Source organism: Candoia aspera, chromosome 5 (genome assembly GCF_035149785.1).
Source record: "Candoia aspera isolate rCanAsp1 chromosome 5, rCanAsp1.hap2, whole genome shotgun sequence".
Lineage (NCBI taxonomy): Eukaryota > Metazoa > Chordata > Lepidosauria > Squamata > Boidae > Candoia > Candoia aspera.
In genome coordinates, this window is record NC_086157.1 from 110,596,227 (window position 1) to 110,615,844 (window position 19,618).

Sequence of the window (19,618 nt, forward strand, 5' to 3'; positions counted from 1 at the left end):
TTGGGGAAAACTGGGAGTTGAAGTCCACACATCTTCAAGTTGCCAAGGTTGAGAAACACTGCTTTAGAGTTTTCAAGAAAAAGCACCTCAGGGGAATGGGGAATATTGAAGCTATGAATCCTGTGTTGTCTCATCCAGATGCTCCATGTAGTTATTCTGTTCTTCTTCAGAGAGTTGCCTGCAGTTTCATTGTCAGCCACATATCATAATGCCAAGATCAGCATTCACAAGCATTCTCTCTATTGTGATCAGTTTTTACATGAATTTATCTAATTCTCAGCATAATTTGAGTTTTCAGAGATAAATATTGTCAGAGGGAATGCGTTAAGAAAGGAAGAAACAAAACACTCAAAGTAACAATGAAGTGTGATTAAAAAAATATACATTTCAAAGCAGATACGCACTGCCAAAGTTTTTCCTCTTTTTGCCAACTACAAGCAAACAACTTTCTCAATCACCAATTAAGGGGAACATGCTGTTTTCCATTAAATCAATTTTCCAATATTTGCTAGTCCCCGTCCCTGAAACAGCCCAGCCCTTGTCCTTTAATCCCTGCTGATTCTCAAGAAGGACATGTGTCTGGGCAACTTGAGCTCAATGATCTAGAGACAGTTCCTTAGAGGCAGTTAAATAGATGAAGGAAAATGAATGACTCAAACACATATTTCTGTAGGGTTGGGTTTTTGTTTTTGTTTTGGGAGGCGTGTGTGTGTGTGTGTGCGTGCATGCAGCTGGGGGTAGGAGCAGAGGTCACATAAGATGCCTGGAGCAGGGGGAAGTTAAGGACACCCTTTCAATGTCACTGTTTTTTCATCTGTCCCTTAAAACATTGTTGACCACATTGCTTGAAGAAAGATAGAATCAATGAAAGGATAATGTCTGGTCTGATGAAGTCAGTGGGACTCCAATCTCGTTTTAGATTGAGACAAGCTGTCTTTAGTCTTAGTCTGATTAATTCTTAAACCAATATTCATACCTAGTAAAATAAAAACACCCTGGGAAAGTACTCAGGCTACCTTAAGCTATATGTGTTCATTAAGCAGCAGATTAATGGGGGGAAGGACTTTAAAGAACTGTCCAATGGGCAATATCAGTCATGATATTGAAGGGAAAGGGGAAACAAAAATAGATAGGACAACAATGAGGAAAAAGATGGAGAAGACTTACTTTTCTCTGCACCTGTTCCAATCTAAATTACCTTAGACTCTTCACAACAGCATATGCGATATTGTAGTTAAATGCAAGATGAATGTGAATCAGAAGTATGAACGTGGCTGCTAAAAAGGTAGTTGCAATTGTTGGCTACGTCAATGGGAGTGTGTGCACGTGCCTTCGAGTCAGGTTTGACTCCTGGCGACTACCTTGGAAAGGTTTTTGGAAGTGGTTTGCCACTGCCTGCTTCCTAGGGCTGAGAGAGAGTGACTGGCCCACGGTCACCCAGCTGGCTTTGTGTCTAAGGTGGAACTAGAACTCACGGTCTCCCAGTTTCTAGCCTGCTGTCTTAACCGCTACACCAAACTGGCTCTCATTCAATGGAAGTACAGTTTCCAAGTCATGGGAAGTCATAGTTCTGTGCTGGTTTCAATTACGTGGAACATGGTGTCCAGCTCTAAGCACCAAGCATTAAGAAAAATTTAGAGAAATTGGAACAGGGGCAGAGAAAAGCAAGAAAGTTGATCAAGGGACACAGAACTGTGTCTTACAAAGAGTGTCAAGAAGAACTGGATTTGTTGAAAGGAGAAGACTTGGAGGGGAGATATTATGGACTTTTCCAGAACCAGAAGGACGAGAAGAAGTTTCAGCACATGCAGGAAAGTTCTTCTAATCTCATTACTAGAACTGGATGAGGTCTCAGTGTAATGCAAACCACTTTGATGAAGGAAAGCAGATCACTTCCACACTTGGATACAATGGATCATGTTGCCTCTGTTCTCCATACTCAAAGCAACTTTGCAGAATGAAGCAAAACAACCTCACACATACCACTTTCTCAATCCAGAATACAGGGCACAGTTGCATGGCTTTAACTTCAGGAAGGCAGACTCTAGTTAAGTCTTAGGAAATACTTCGAAATAGGAACAGCACTTTGACATTGGGCCCAATTATCAAGAAAGAAAGTGGACACACACAACCCCTTTGCTAAACGTATTCAAAGAGAGGCTGGAGAGCCTTCTGGCAGCAATGCCCTAAATTGTTTCATGTCAGAATTGAGGTTGAGGACCCTCATGTTCTTGTGTGCTTCTTTTTTTCTATAATGTAACCTCTTCAGAAAGAGCTGGAAAAGGCTTAGAAAATAACAAGAGTAGTCACAGATTCTGTTACCTTGTCGTGGTGCTGGAGCTTGAGCACCTCCATGATGCCATGAGCTAAACCGTGAAGGGCACCCAAGACGGGAAGGTCATGACAGAGAGGTCAGACTAAATGCGATCCCTGGGGAAGGTAATGGCAACCCACCCCAATATTCTTGCCATGAAAACTAAATGGATCAGTACAACCAGAGATATGTCGGTATACCATCGGAAGATGAGACCCCCAGGTCGGAAGATGGTCAAAATGTTACTGGGGAGGAACAGAGGATGAGCTCAACTAGCTCCAGACGTGATGACGCAGCTAGCTCAAAGCTGAAAGGACAGCTAGCGGCTGACGTTGCTGGTGGTGAACGGCGAATCCGATGTTCTAAGGATCAACACACCGTTGGAACCTGGAATGTAAGATCTATGAGCCAGGGCAAATGGGATGTGGTTATTGGTGAGATGTCAAGATTAAAGATAGACATTTTGGGCGTCAGTGAACTGAACTGGACTGGAATGGGCCACTTCACATCAAATGACCACCAGATCTACTACTGTGGTCAAGAGGACCACAGAAGAAATGGAGTAGCCTTCATAATTAATAGCAAAGTGGCTAAGCAGTGCTTGGATACAATCCAAAAAATGATAGAATGATCTCAATTCGAATTCAGGGCAAGCCATCTAACATCACCGTGATCCAAATATACGCCCCAACCACAGATGCTGAAGAAGCTGAAGTAGAGCAGTTCTATGAGGATCTGCAGCACCTACTGGACAACACGCCTAAAAGAGATGTTATTTTCATCACGGGAGACTGGAATGCTAAGGTGGGCAGTCAAATGACTCCTGGAATTACAGGTAAGCATGGCCTGGGAGAACAAAATGAAGCAGGACATAGGCTGATAGAATTTTGCCAAGACAACTCACTCTGCATAACAAACACTCTCTTCCAACAACCTAAGAGACGGCTTTATACATGGACTTCCCCAGATGGACAACACCGAAATCAGATTGACTACATCCTTTGCAGCCAAAGGTGGCGGACATCTGTACAGTCGGTAAAAACAAGGCCTGGAGCTGACTGTAGTTCAGATCATGAACTTCTTCTTGCACAATTTAGGATCAGACTAAAGAGATTAGGGAAGACCAACAGATCATCCAGATATGAGCTCACTAATATTCCTAAGGAATATGCAGTGGAGGTGAAGAATACATTTAAGGGACTGGACTTAGTAGATAGGGTCCCGGAAGAACTATGGACAGAAGTTCGCAACATTGTTCAGGAGGCGGCAACAAAATACATCCCAAAGAAAGAGAAAACCAAGAAGGCAAAATGGCTGTCTGCTGAGACACTAGAAGTAGCCCAAGAAAGAAGGAAAGCAAAAGGCAACAGTGAAAGGGGGAGATATGCCCAATTAAATGCAAAATTCCAGAGGTTAGCCAGAAGAGATAAGGAATTATTTTTAAACAAGCAATGCATGGAAGTGGAAGACAATAGAATAGGAAGGACAAGAGACCTCTTCCAGAAAATTAGAAACATTGGAGGTAAATTCCAGGCCAAAATGGGTATGATCAAAAACAAAGATGGCAAGGACCTAACAGAAGAAGAAGAGATCAAGAAAAGGTGGCAAGAATATACAGAAGACCTGTATAGGAAGGATAACAATATCGGGGATAGCTTTGACGGTGTGGTCAGTGAGCTAGAGCCAGACATCCTGAAGAGTGAGGTTGAATGGGCCTTAAGAAGCATTGCTAATAACAAGGTAGCAGGAGACGACGGCATCCCAGCTGAACTGTTCAAAATCTTGCAAGATGATGCTGTAACGGTAATACATGCTATATGCCAACTAATTTGGAAAACACAAGAATGGCCATCAGATTGGAAAAAATCAACTCATATCCCCATACCAAAACAGGGAAACACTAAAAAATGTTCAAAGTATTGAACAGTGGCACTCATTTCACATGCCAGTAAGGTAGTGCTCAAGATCCTGCAAGGTAGACTTCAGCAATTCATGGAGCGAGAATTGCCAGATGCACAAGCTGGGTTTAGAAAAGGCAGAGGAACTAGGGACCAAATTGCCAATATCCGCTGGATAATGGGAAAAGCCAGGGAGTTTCAGAAAAACATCTATTTCTGTTTTATTGACTATTCTAACGCCTTTGACTGTGTGGAGCATAACAAACTGTGGCAAGTTCTTAGTGGTATGGGGATACCAAGTCATCTTGTATGCCTCCTGAGGAATCTGTATAACGACCAAGTAGCAACAGTAAGAACAGACCACAGAACAACAGACTGGTTTAAGATTGGGAAAGTACGGCAGGGCTGTATCCTCTCACCCTACCTATTCAACTTGTACGCAGAACATATCATGCGACATGCTGGGCTTGAGGAATCCAAGACTGGGGTTAAAATCTCTGGAAGAAACATTAACAATCTCAGATATGCAGATGATACCACTTTAATGGCTGAAAGCGAAGAGGAACTGAGGAGCCTTATGATGAAGGTGAAAGAAGAAAGTGCAAAAGCTGGCTTGCAGCTGAACCTCAAAAAAACCAAGATTATGGCAACCAGCTTGACTGATAACTGGCAAATAGAGGGAGAAAACGTAGAGGCAGTGAAAGACTTTGTATTTCTAGGTGCAAAGATTACTGCAGATGCTGACTGCAGTCAGGAAATCAGAAGACGCTTAATCCTTGGCAAAAGAGCAGTGACAAATCTCGATAAAATAGTCAAGAGCAGAGACATCACACTGACAACAAAGGTCCGCATAGTTAAAACAATGGTGTTCCCCGTAGTAACATATGGCTGCAAGAGCTGGACCATAAGGAAGGCTGAGCGAAGGAAGATCGATGCTTTTGAACTGTGGAGTTGGAGGAAAATTCTGAGAGCGCCTTGGACTGCAAGAAGGTCAAACCAGTCCATCCTCCGGGAAATAAAGCCAGACTGCTCACTTGAGGGAATGATATTAAAAGCAAAACTGAAATACTTTGGCCACATAATGAGAAGGCAGGACAGCCTGGAGAAGATGCTGATGCTAGGGAGAGTGGAGGGCAAACGGAAGAGGGGCCGACCAAGGGCAAGGTGGATGGATGATATTCTAGAGGTGACGGACTCGTCCCTGGGAGAGCTGGGGGTGTTGACAACTGACAGGAAGCTCTGGCGTGGGCTGGTCCATGAAGTCACGAAGAGTCGGAAGCGACTGAACGAATAAACAACAATTGTGGTCATAAGTCAAGACCTACCTATATTTTGATGGCCTTCCCTACAGTATATGCACAGAAACCTCTTCTCCTTCCTAGAAGAGCTAGAGGGGATCTCTGAACCAATGTGAACCCCTTCAAAGAGGCAAAGCACTAATAGCATTTGGGTCATGGAGGTGAATAGCATCATCTCCAAGCCCCACCCCCCAAAAATCCCTTGATACAGCAAATCACATCATCTCCAGAGTTTGTTCTGAAATTCATACCAGGAGAAGAAGCCAGTTTATTTAATTTGAATTAAATTTGTTTTCCTTGTCATACAGTAACTAATATTACTTGAGAACATCCAGTGATGGGAAGACCACCACCTTTCTGGGTCATTGGTTCCACTCTCAAACTGCTGTCATTGTTCTAACATTCAGCCAGATGGCCTTTCCTATCTAGCACTTCGAGACCACAGAGAACTGGTTGAGGACTTCGGTGTTATGGTGTCAAAGACACCAAAGCCAAGAAAAACCTTTGGTCTGATCCACTAGGACTCCTAATAGTAAGATTCATAACAGGAAGGTCTCCAGTCTTGTTCTTGCTTGTGTGTAGTCTATATATGGTTTTCAGAATTTTTTTTTTTTAAGTTCATACAGGGAGGGTTCCAAAGCTCAGATGAACTTTTTTTTTTTTAATGTTATCTCTCTCAAAACATTTTGGGCATTTTCCCTTTGTTCAGTTCTCTTGGAAAAGGTAGTTACGCTGCAGACTTTTCTCTGCAAGCATGCCATCCTTTTTTAGCAGCAGCTGGTATTTCCTCTTTCTTATGCTCAGGAATAACAATAAATCTGAGACACTGTCAAGGATGGAAAATATTGTCCCAGGCTGTTAACAAGAAAGCAGCAAAACCAACATCTCAACTGGGGAGAAGTTTATTCCGTTAGCTTTGCTATCATGCTGTGAAATTGCTGTGTAAGTCCTTGGCCCCTTAGAGAAATGTGATGAAACCATTTCCACCAGTAGAACAAAGATTTTGAGAAGAAATTGGTTCACAGATGAGCTTGGAAAGTCTAAGGAGAGCTGGACCTGGGTCGATCTTGGTTGGGAGAGCACCAGGGTTGGAGGTCAGACTGGAAATGGGGGGGAAAAAAAAAGTCTTAGAAGCAGGCAGTGGAAAAGCACTTCCATACCGTTTCCAAGAAAACTTCACAGAGATGATGCCTATGAAATCTCCAGGAGTCAAAGTCAGTTCAAAGGAGGCTTGGATCCCAGCACATGACAATCTAAAAAACTAAGGGAGGTCAGTTAGTACCTGCATATGGGACCACCTTGCAACACCAGTGCTATAGAAGAAGGCAATCACGACCTCATTCTGTCTCGTTGCCAACTGCACAGACATGTCCATAAAGTCATGAGGAGTTGAGTCTGGTTTGAGGCTGGATGTTTTCACCCGCAGGTCTCCCATTAGAGAGCAGACATTCTGAGGAAGTGAGAATAGCTGAAGATGTTTAAGGTGAGGCAGACCACATAATCTCGGTAGCAGTTTGCCCAAAGCATCTTGCACAATTCTGACTCTCACTGTTTTCTCTTCCTCTGATCATCATCCATCTGTGGCTGAATGTGGTGTTACTTTGGTGAGCTGCTTGCAAGGGGCCAAAAAGACTTTACCCCAATGCCATCAGGTTGCAGGTGGCATTTAAAATTAGTTGGGATTGTTCCTCGGCACAAAGGAGGGTGGGTGATGTCTTTGCCTGAGTTATGTTTTGACTCTACCACCAGGTTTAAGTATATAAGGCACTTGGTTATGATTGGAGCAGTGTATAAGCCTAATAAGTAAGCAGATTAGTAATGTGCAGGTATCTTTTGCTGCAGCACTTCTTTGAATGACATGGGTAGAAGTCTACTGAATTACCTTTCCCCCCCAAGGAATTTCAATGTCAAGGGTATTTAGCACCCCAAAGACAAGCACTGCTTGATGAGTGTCATATTAATGAATGCCAAGCCTTGGCCCATGCTTCTCATGTAATCTAATTGCCCATGTAATTGCTCACGTAGCAATGCATAATGTTCTAACTGTAGGGGAAGTAGGCAAAGTGGGAAAGGTGGACTGTATTACATCATTTGCATTGTTTGTGCACATCCTACAAGCTATCCACAGCACTGCAGCTATGGGAGAAGCACATTTCCCAGGCCTGCTGTCACCACAGAAGAGACAGCCATTTCAGGCTAAAGATGTCCCCGGTGCTCCTGTGAAACCCAAAGGCATTCCAGGGAATGAGGACCTCTGGCTGGATAACTGCCCTATCCTTTGCACAGGCCAGCTTTCCCATGCTGAGGAATTTGTCTAAAAATTTACTGAGCATAAGGATACCAGCAGAAATCCACGAACACATGAGGATCAATATCTAAGTATATGGTCTACACTGACTGGTAGCATCGATCCAAGGTCTGGAGCACTAGAGGCTGAATTGGGGCCTTCCCTAGGCAAAGTCATGTTCCTTCCCCATAGCCCAACTTCTCTCTTGTCACCGGCATCAACGGCCAAGATTGCATCTCACCAGTATGGCTTCTATGCATGTGTGTTGTATCATCCTCATGAATACGTCCACTCTGAAAGTGATTTAAGCGGGTGGCTACTCCAAGTGCTACATGCAGCCTTTTTCTTTCCTGTTTCCTGTTGCACCAAGCACCCTGGAAATTCCAAATGTGAGGGCCAGGTTGGGGTGCTGCCAGAGAAAGAACAAATCCAAAGCCTAATCAATATTTGAAAAGCCGGCATGGTGAATCGTTATCTTTTACCTGCAGTGCCATATGGCCTGCCCACAGAGCCAGCCCATTAAAACAGATGGACCGGGTTGGTATCTGATCCCTAATTAACATAATCTCACCAGCTTCAGGTTGAAGGGAGGGGGGAAGCATTGCATGGGATACAATTTCTCCCAGATGCAGAAAATACCAACTTCTTGCGGAGGCAGACTATCGAGTAGAAGGCCAGTGCAATCAAGGACACTGAGAAAGCAGAGATGAGAAAAGGGGTTATGCCCCTTAAAAATAAGGAAGAGGTGATGATTAACACCCTGCTTTCTTCCTCTTGTTTTTCTCTAATCCTTCTTTAACAAAGTCAAGCCGCTTTAATTGTCCTTTCTGATTGAGGCAAGCCACTTCACAGCGACCCCATCTTTGTGAAATTAGCATCAGCATCTTTAAGATAATGAGTTTCTCCTTGTGTTTCCGAGTTGCTGAAGAAATCTAAAGGGCCATGCTGAAGATGGATCACCCTGGGAAAGGTCTAACTATGTGGCCACAAACAGTCAACACTGGCTTGATGTCACATAATCAGTTAGGATTCAGTGCTGCGCAAGCTCTGTTCACAGAGGACATAAGAACAGTCCTGGTGGGTGAGGAAAAAGCCCATCCTAGCCCAGTGCTTTGTTTTTTATAGTGGCTAATCAGATGCCTTTGGCGTATTCATAAGCAGAAGATGGAGACCTACCTCCCACTTGCCATGGCTCCCCTGTAACCAGTATTTGGAAGCCCCTGCCCCACCCCAGATGCCACACTGAGTCCTCAAGGCCTATAGCCCTTTATAGGCTTGTCTGTCCTCCATGCCTGTATCCAGTCTCCTTTCAGACCCATCCGATCTTGGAGAACTGAATTCCATGGGTTCATTACAGTATTTGCTGTTTGAAGAAACACTTCATTTTGTTTGCGGGAAGATATGGTCAAGGTGCACACCATCTTGCACACCATGGAGAAAGTGGCCAGGAAGAAGTACTATGACAAGAAATCATCACACCAGCTTCTTTTATATCTGTATACATCTTGATCACGTCCCCTCCTTGGTCATCTTCTTTCCAAGTTAAAGAGCCTCAACCATTCTAATAAGATGTTCAGGCCCCCTGATCGTTTGGGTCGCTCTCTCCTGCACTTTTCCTAGCAGCATTAATTCCTTTCTCAAGTAAGGTGATCAGAACTATATGTAATCGTCCAGATGAGCATGTACTAAAGATTTGCATCAGGCCATTACAACGTTGTCATTTTTATTTCCAATTCCTTTCTAATGATCTCTAGCATGAAATTTTCTTTTTCACTGAGCCAACACCTTCACTCAGCTATCCTCTGTGACCTCAAGGTCTTTTTCCTCTATGACCTCAAGATCTTTTTAGTAACAGACAAGTCTGACACCAACAGTTTGTATGAGAAATGGGCAATGCTGGTGGTGTCCTAACCTGTAGGTAGTCCTTGTTTAGCAACCACAATTGTGATTGGCAACTTGGTCACTAAGTGAATCAGTCACTAAGTGAAACCACAACTGTGCTTATGATCTTACTTCAGCTTTCCTTTGCTTGACAGACCTGCAAAGGTCATAAATGCAAGGACTGGTCACATTGGTCATTACTGTCGTAACTGTGAACAGCTGCTATAAGAGGCAGTCACTAAATGAGGACTACCTGTATCACTTTATAGCAGTGTTTCTCAACCTTGGCAGCTTTAAGATGTGTGGACTTCAACACCCAGAATTCCCCAGCCAGCTAGGGAGAATTCTGGGACTTGAAGTCCACACATCTTAAAGCTGCCAAGGTTGAGGAACACTGCTTTAAAGTTATTTAAATTTAATTGCATTTGCCATTTGATTAAGCAATCACCTAATGTCTCTGTGGAGCTTTTTGAAGTCACTTCATATTTTACTGAATAGTTCAGTAAAATTTTAGACTTGGGCAGTTCATTGTTTACCTGAGAATTTTTCAAACTGTGTTCTGCAGAACCCTAGGATTCTGTGAGAACCCGTTGGTATTTCATGAGTGACTAAGGGGGAAAAAAGTTTCATTTGAACAAAGCCAATCTTCTATCGCTAGAGCTTTGCTGTTCTAGTATTGTTTTGTTTTTTTTAAACAGGTTCCGCAGCCTGAAAAAAAAAATTGAAAATGCTTGGTTTACCCCTAAGAGAAGATCATCAAGAACGTTAAAGGACACATTCTAACAAATTCCACTTACTTCTTGCCACTGACAAAAATTCCTATTTATACCTACTCTTTGTTTTAACCAGTTTGCAATCCATTAAAGGATAGGATCTCTTATTCGAGAGATGCTTAATTTATTCAAGAGTCCTTCATGAAGAACTTGGCTAAATGAATGCTATCTGACTGCATTATCTAGGTTCATTATGTTAATTTGTTTAGGAAGAAGAGCCTCTTTCCTCCTCCTCCTCCTCCTCCTCCATCACCACCTATTCATTGATGAAGAACTTGGCTAAATAGTATTTGAAAATTCAATATACAATACTGACAAGGTCATCTCTGTGTATAAGCCACCTAACGCTTTTTTAAAAAGACGTTTGGTAAAGCAGGAATTACCTTCCCAGAATCCATGCTGATTTCTCTTCAGCAAGGCTTCTTCCTCCCATTCTTCTCAAGAAATCTTCCCAAAGAGACTCTGAGAATCATACTTGGAAATGAATCATTTTTTGTTTGGGAAGCTGCTAAAAATCCTGGGAGCATCAGAATATGATGTCAAGGATAACGGCAAATCATATCAGCAGCTAGATTCCTTGGACAGTTGCTGGGGTTCTGGCATCTCAACCAGATCTCCTAGGCTTCCTTCTTTCTTCTGGTGGGACAGCTGTCTGCAGTCCCTTTACTAAAAGGAAGGGAGAGTAATAAATGTTCCCCTCCCTTCCAGGATGATGTTTATGACTGCTGGGTTCTCAGAACCATTTGGTAAATAAAGAAGAGGAACCACGTGACTTTCTCCTGGTGAACCTAATTTGATTGGTGGGTTATTCGGAGTTGATTGTGCAATGGAAGCACAGGATATTAGAATGCATCCTTTGCCTTTCTCATGTCTGTGTAAGTGCAAAAACAACACAATTTCACCCTTGGGAATGTCTTCAAAGCTTTCTTCTCCTACGAAGGAATTTCTAAAGCAAATTCTCTCTCATCAAATGGAAAGACAACTGGTAGAGAAAAAATGCAGAATTTCTCCATCCTGCATATTTAAAATCTAAACAGTTTGTTTCTGCAAGCGTGTCTCACATCCTGCATCCCCTAAAAACGGTGGTGGAATAATTCCAGCATCTTCAAAAACAGGGCATTCTCTTGTGAAACGCCATGCTTGGCATTTCCAATTATTCTTTCTTTAAATGAAATCCACACAGAAGAGTCTTGATATTATATTCTGGTTTATGTTCATTTCTTTGCGCATACCCCCTGCACGATAGACTATAAGACAATTAGGAAGTACATAAGCTAATGATAAATGTTAGCTTTTGGAAATGGACTTTAAGAAAATTAGCATAATCTGATTATGCAGGTTCAAAAGAAGCATTCCAGGCTGTGTTTGATTGGAGTTTTTTTTTTCTCCCCCATCTGTGCCTGTATGTAGCAAAGAGAGGGTATTTGTTGGGTTTATCTTCAGGAACTAGCAGATGAAGCTAAAACAAATTTCAATTCCTCTGCTGCCTTTTTAAAAAGGGTTTGAACAGATCCAACTGGGTGGGTGGGGGTGAAGCACTGAGTCCTCCTTCCCTGGAGATCTTCAAACAGGGAGTAGATGGTCATCTCTCTGAAAAGCTATAATGGATCCTTAAGATCCCTTCCAATTCTACAGTTCTGTGACTTCTGTGGACTCTCTAGGCAAAAGCAAGTTTTCTGCCCTTTACATATGCTCTTTCTATGTTGTCCCTAGCACGTTTCATGGTCTTTACTGTGTTTATTTGCTTAATGCTCTAATAGGTCCACAGAGGCCATTGCTTCTGTCCTGACTAATCTTTTCAGATTTCCAAAGGAGCTGAAGGAATCAGTCCTGTTATTGTGGATCAGCCGTTGTGTGCAATTGGATTTTGGCCACAAACAACAAAGAGCGTGCCCATGCGACTTACCTCACCCAGTCACAGTAAATCAGCCATTTGATCTATCCACAAATCCTAAACAAAAGCTCATAGGACTCCTGACAATAAAAGCCTAAAAGTAAACTGCAGGAAAAAGAAGATAAACCATTGTCTTTTGCTCCAGTAGGATTACTATTAGTAAAGCATTCCCACTGAAGTATAATTTTAGAGCAGAACATTTTAAAAGTCTTCATAATTGCTCTTAATGATCCTGTTCACATTTCCGGATACAGTAATAAACTGGCTAATTTTTATCTCTCCCTCCCGCCCCTCCCTCACATTCCTTCTGCCGTCAAAACTGGTGAATTATTGCTGAGTGGCTGCCATATTGCAGGACAATGGCAGTCCATTGTCCTAAAATAAAAGACACTTTTCACATTGCAGATTGTTTGCTTTTTGAAATAACATTAGTTGTCTGTTTTCTATCCATTCCCAACTCTCCCCCACAAAAAATGACAAATTGTAATTACATGCAAGTGCATTTACAATGCTATAATCATAATTGCTGAAATTGTATTTGTAATTTCCCTCACATATTCTGCAGATGCTTCTCTTTTCAATTGACTGCCATGAGGTTCACATTTCCATCTGATGGTCGTTGTCAATTTGCTGCCACATGTTCATTGCATTGGTGTTGGTGAATACATTCCCGCATGCCCACAGACACATCTCTTGGGGAAATGTTGGAGTTTCAGGTGCAGAGTGGGCAGCTCCTAAGTTGTGGAGATAAATTCACAGGTAAATCAAAACACTGGAAGCCTTGAAACATCAGAATGAAACAAAGGATTATATAATGCTGGTCAGGGGCATCCACAAGGGAGTCAAAAAGGTCTATACCAGTGTTTCTTACTTTTTGTCCTTCCCACTTATAGAAATTATGGAGGACCCCAAAAGAGCTTTTGTTTGTATAGGTTATGTTTATTGATATTTACCATATAAAAATTAAAATTGACGCATTTGCAGAATATTTATTGAATCATGTAAAAATAACATTATTAAACCCATTAGATATTAATATAAATAAAATATTTTCATGAAAAAGCCTATTTTTAACAAATAAAAATAATGAGAAGAGTGACCTTCTTTTTAAAATTTTCTATCCCGCCTCTATTATTTTTATAAATAACTCAAGGCAGTGGACATACCTAGTAATCCTTCCTCCTCCTATTTTCCCCACAACAACAACCCTGTGAGGTGAGTTGGGATGAGAGAAAGTGACTGGCCCAAGGTCACCCAGCCGGCTTTCGTGCCTAAGGTGGGACTAGAACTCACCGCCTCCTGGCTTCTAGCCTGCTGCCTTAACCTCTTCAATATTTGACAAATAATTTTGATTTCACGGACCCCTGAGAGGGTCTTGGGGACCACCAGGGATCCTTGAACCAGACTTTAAGAAACACTGGTCTAAATGATGGCTGTGACTGTCAGATGATCCTTTTTTCTCTGTGTTGAATGTACATGTACGAAAGGCATAGGCCTCAAATGTCCCATTGTGGCTGCCATCTTAAATTGGGCCTGAAGATGCCCCTCATGCTGACTTTCCTAATGGAACTGAATTGCTTCTAAATTTTGTCTTGAGCAAAGAGAAAAAGAGAGGGAGGGAGGGAGAGTGGGAGGAAGGGACAGATTATAGAGATTACTGTTTAGCCGAAGAATCTAAGGTAGGGAGAAATCTCTGGCCTGAATACATTACTGAATTATTCCTGACATGTATCATTAGTGGTCATACTGACCAAAGCTACAAGGAATTATGGTGGAGCAATACTGGAAGGATTTCCCATTGCTGATCAAAGGAATGTTGTTAAAAGCTAACAAACCAACAAATCCTTTTTGCTAGAATTAGTAAAATTGTTCCAAGGAGAATGAAACTTCATTTTATTTATTTGTTTGTTTGTTTTTCAAATTTTGTTACCACCCATCTCCCCCAAAAGAGGGACTGTGGGCAGTTTACAATAATCATTGTTAAGTTCTTTGAAGAGATGGTTATCAATCTGGGGGGAAGTCCATCTAAATCATGTGGACATTTGTGGTGCAAAAAGGAAGGTTTCAGGAAGGCAAAATGATTTTATTCATTTTGTCTTTTTTGTTTTTTTTGCTACCTATACTATGGCTAATTGAATGACCTTCTCCTACTTGCTCACATTCCCAGCCAATCAAAGAATCACATACTCATTGTGAGAATATTACTTAGAGCTAACAATACCAAATCAACAATTTCTGGACCGATCAGACAGATGATCCTGAGGGATGTAAAATAATAATAATAATAATAATAATCATCATCATCATCATCATCATCATCATCATCATGTGCCATGAATTTTAGTGAGAACAAAATAGTCAACATACAGATGGTAGCAGTTCAAGGCAGTCGGTTAGCATCTGCTGTTCTTAATTTGTACAGAAAGCATATATTGGTGGAAGTTGCATTAAAAAAAATGTATATTGGGGTTAAAGTGTTAAAAAGAAATCTAGGAGTGGTGGTTGTGTCAAAAAAAGGAAGAAAATGTCTTTTAGGGAACTCTATGTAGGAAACACATAGGAATACATTCAGGGACATTGTGTATAATAACAAATGTGGATTTTCCTGCAGTGAAAAAAGATTCAAAAGATGGTGGAATGGACTAATATGTAAAAACTTGTGATACCAGAATAACTAGGTTTAAAAGGTTTCACAGATTTTTAGTCATCCTAGCCACTGAGAAAGAACCTTACATGGGGAATACATATCAGAATTGGCACCTACCATCCATGTTCTAATGATCATGTCAGGCAATTGATGTCTGTGTGAGGATCAGTATCGTAAATAGGAGAATCCAAAATTTGTTGTCTAGGGGCACTGATCAAACAGCGCTTTTCAGAAAATATAGGTCAAGATATGTAGACTTCAGCAGTCACACAACTTAAAGCTGCTGAGTTTGAAAAACACTGCATTAAATGTCTCAGAGGCTTTTTTTAACTCACAAAAAATATTAAAAGAATGCAAGAATGCATTAAACCCTGCAAGATTGAGACAGATCATATATAGGTAGATTCTGGTCATGAGTCAGCAAAGCTACCCCCTTCCATGGCTTCACTGTATTGGAAAACTTTTTAGGAGCTTAAAATCCAGTCCAGGTCATAACAAGAAGCTGCGAGATGAGAAAAAGGTTCTGTCCATCACTTTCTTTCAACTAATGGCAAAACTATCCTTCAAATTGTTCCTCAGGTTAGTTCCCAGATTCTGGTTTAAACAGTAAACCTGTGTGACTTGCTTTGATCTGATCTGAATGGTCAATCTGATTTAGAAAACCAAGCTAATTTTAAAAGAGTCAGGTCCCGGTTGGGATTGTCACTTCAGTCAGAGGAAAATGGGACTTCTAATCAATTTTTCAGATCAAATATTCTCATGCCCTGAATAAACAAGTCTCAATACTTCATTTTTTTTCATTATCTCAATGGTTCTGTTAACAACTTCCTTGCCTGCTTGCAATTGCAAATTTTAGACTGTAAACACCTCAGGATTAAGGGTTGTTCTTTTACACTTTGCAAACCACTATGCATCATCAAGTTTAGGATCAACACCATCACCATCACCATCGCCCTGCCTTGTACACATGAAAAAAAGCTGAAAGTTGGAATACCTTCAGAGACCAGACACTATGAAACTGGCAGAGGGAACGTTACGAATATATCTTCACCAAGGAGAGGAAGGGAACCATGAAGGTAGTCCAGATGGGACTACATTGGGCCTCCAGGGTGAGGATTGCTTCTCCTTTCTGAAGGATGTGAACTGCCTTGCCTGTTCAACAGTCAGATATTCCTTCCTCTTTGCAGACCCATCCTCAGTAGCATTTAAAATTAAAATGCACCTAGAAAAGGAATGTGAGGACCTAGTTGTGGAGACATGACGGTTTTCCAGGCCAAGAAAAATGCGTGTTTCATTTCAGACTTCAAGGTGAATCTATCCAGCTTGTCAATATGATATTGAAATTTAAGTGGTTCTGGTACTTTCCTTTAAAAGCATATGTGCGTGCGCACACACAATGCACACACAAACATTTTTTGATATTTAAGTTTTCCAGATAAGTGTTTCTCTATATAAGAATTATTTTATTTTACTTTCTTTTGAGTTTTTTTAAAAAATTATTTATTTTTACTATTTATGCTTTCTGCTGCTTTGCCCAGAGGTGTGTGTCATTCGACAGACGCACAGAGATAATGGTGTTCAGAATTGACACTGATGACGTAAGAGCTTGGAATCACATTTGATGGAGATGTCCTGAGCTGCAAAGGACAGGGCAGAAGAAGTAGGCCAAGTTTGTTATGACCTCAGTTGACTCTTTGCTGTTGAATTCATCCTCTCTGCTGCCAAGATTTTTTTTTAAGCACCTACATAAGGAGGGGTGATTTCAGAACAGCCTTTTAGTGTAGTTTGATGTCCAAGGTGAAGGGATAAAATAAAGTCTATTCAGCTAGGGGATGATAATAGGTGGGAATTTTTTAGACTAGTTTTTGTCCTGAGAGACACAAAGCAACTGAGGAAAGAGCTAGTAACCCTCTTGAAGGAAGAAGGGTGAGAGTCAAAAGGGGAACCCATCTCTGTACAAGTTGGAAACCAAGTTTTAGGGATAATGTCAAAGATTGAGGGTGTCTGCAAAAGGGGGGAGGGTTAAAAAAAAAGAAGAAGCCGATAGCTAGGAACACACAATCAGACTGGTTGCCATTTTGACATTTTGTTTCCCCATCTTCATGGATCTCCCTGCCAAAGATCACCCTCTCCCCAAACCAGGATTTGTCCTCCTTTAGTTAATATTGTATTTATTGAAAGAATGGCAACCATGAATTCCAAATGATTCTTCACACAGTAGGGGAAATATTAGATTGGGTGGAGGGGGGCTCCTTAATATATCCCCAGGATATCTAAGGTAACCTCCCCTTGTGAAGTTAATTTATTGAGGAGCAGGGAAGGACTTAGTCTTTCTTCCAAATAAAAACAGTCATAGAAGATAAATAGTCTCCAAAGTCAGTTCCACATCACAGAAATCACCACCAACCTTGCTTGGTCTAAATCAGTGTTGTTCAAACTTGGCAACTTTAAGATGTGTGGACTTCAAGGTTCTGTGTTTTAGAAGTCCACGTTCTCTATAATTACAAACCCATTACATAGCTGGACAATAGGAATGGATTCTCCATGTCCTTCTCATTGTTAAAAGTCTAGTCTTTCTGTGAAGGAAAGATTAATTTATAGGCTCAATTACTCAGGAAATTGAAGATCTGATGTTACTTGTAACTTATAAATGAGCGCTTATAGACTATATATGGATGATTGCATTTTGAAGAGTGCAAACTCTCCTGAAAAATGGGGGTGAGGATGGCATGTAGGTCTTTGTGTGTGTAGGTCAAGGAAATGCCTATGAAATATCCTTGGCCTGACTCAATGCCACAATCTCAATTACCTTTAGCACTTATAGTTTAAACTCAGTACTTGCTTCCTTCTTCACTTCTTGCTACAGGTGGTCCTTGATTAACGACCACTCATTCAGCGACCATTCAAACTTACGATGTCACTGAATGAGGGGGACTTATGACCAGTCCTCACAGTTCCAGCTGTTGCAGCATCCTCACAGTGATGTGATTGCCATCTGGGTGTTTGGCAACTGGCCCTGATTTCCGACTATTGCAGCGTCCCATGGTCACATGAGCACAAGTTGTGACCTTCTTTGCCAGCTTCCCACAAGCAAAGTCAATGGAAAGCCAGCAGGAAGTCAGAAGTCGTGGTCACATGAGGTCCTCGCTTAATGACCCACAGGGATTCACTTAATGATGATAACTTGGGACTGCCAGAACTCCCATCGCTAAGTGGCATGGTCACATGATGTTGCACTTTATGACTGTATCGCTTAGCTATAGAAATTCCAGTCCCATTTACCACTGTTAAGTGAGGACTACCTGGACTTTGCAAAAGAACACAGGCTTAGGAAAGCCCTTATACCTTCTCCAATTATTTCATCTAATTGTATAAGCTCTACTGAAGTACATCCTATAAAACCCAACTGGAATCAATTTGGTAAAGTTCTGAATGGAGCAAAGATCATTTAGTCCAAGGTGGGAGCTTGTGACCCATGGGTTGCCCACCCAGATCTCTATTTATGGGCCTTGAATCACCCCAAAATCATGCCAGTGAAGGTTATAGAATAGCAGAGCTAGAACCAGCCACTTTCATGGAAAGTGGTCTACACAATACCCCCTCTTTCTCCAAAGAGAAATAAGCTTTTGCTACGTGCATCTTCAAAGGCAGACTGTCCACATGTTTTTCTGTTTCATCAAGATGCTGAAGCCCTTCAGACCTGCTTTTGTGGAGTAGCTGAGTTCCAAACACAGCAACTGGCAACTTCTAAACTGTGGCTGAGAGGTTGCAACCTGACAATAAAAATGCACATGGAACAAATGCCAGCGCTTTGATCCCCCATCCCCTTGCAATTCCTACATGTATAATGTATCAATTCAATTTACCTTATGCAAGGTAATGAGAAAACATCATTATTCTCCCTTTGAGCAGTGCTTAGTTCCTGCCAGGGTTTCTCTAACTTTTCCTTTCTTAGTGTTCTCCTATCACTTTGTCAGTTGCTCTCTAGGCTTAGAATGGGACACTTTTTCAATCGTTTTTGAAATGCCAAGGAATAGCATATTTTGCACACAGGTATGGGCTACTCTCTGCCACTGAGCTGAATTCCTTCCCTTAAGGAAGAAGGTATCCAGCATTATCTGCTGTAGCTGATTCCTCAACCCGATGCCCCATGAAGCCCAACAAAGCAGCCACTTGAGGCTCTGGACCAAATGGACACTGAGTTGGAGCTGAATCTCCATTCTGGCCCTGCTGATTCACCACTTGGAACAACTCCTTCATTGCGCTTGTATCATGCAGCACTCTGGAACAGCTTCTTGCCCCAACCAGCCGTCCTGCCTACCTATACCCTCACAGCAATGTATTATGAGGTGGCCTGATATCAGGCTACTGAAGCAAGCCTTCTATTGATGTAATGGTATGTGGGAATGACCTTGGGAGATGGGGGGAATAGCTGCAGCCAGGGCAACAGTCAGATAAGTGGCAGCTTAGCCCACAGCAGGAATGTGGATGTGGCAAAGCCTCAGAAGGCACCCTCCCTAGTTTCTTGGGCTGTAAAGGCGATGGGGGAGAAATGTCCTTTCAGACTTGTAAGATTCTGTTAATGTCACCTTACAATAAAGTAGAATTAGTTCATCTGGGTGGGCT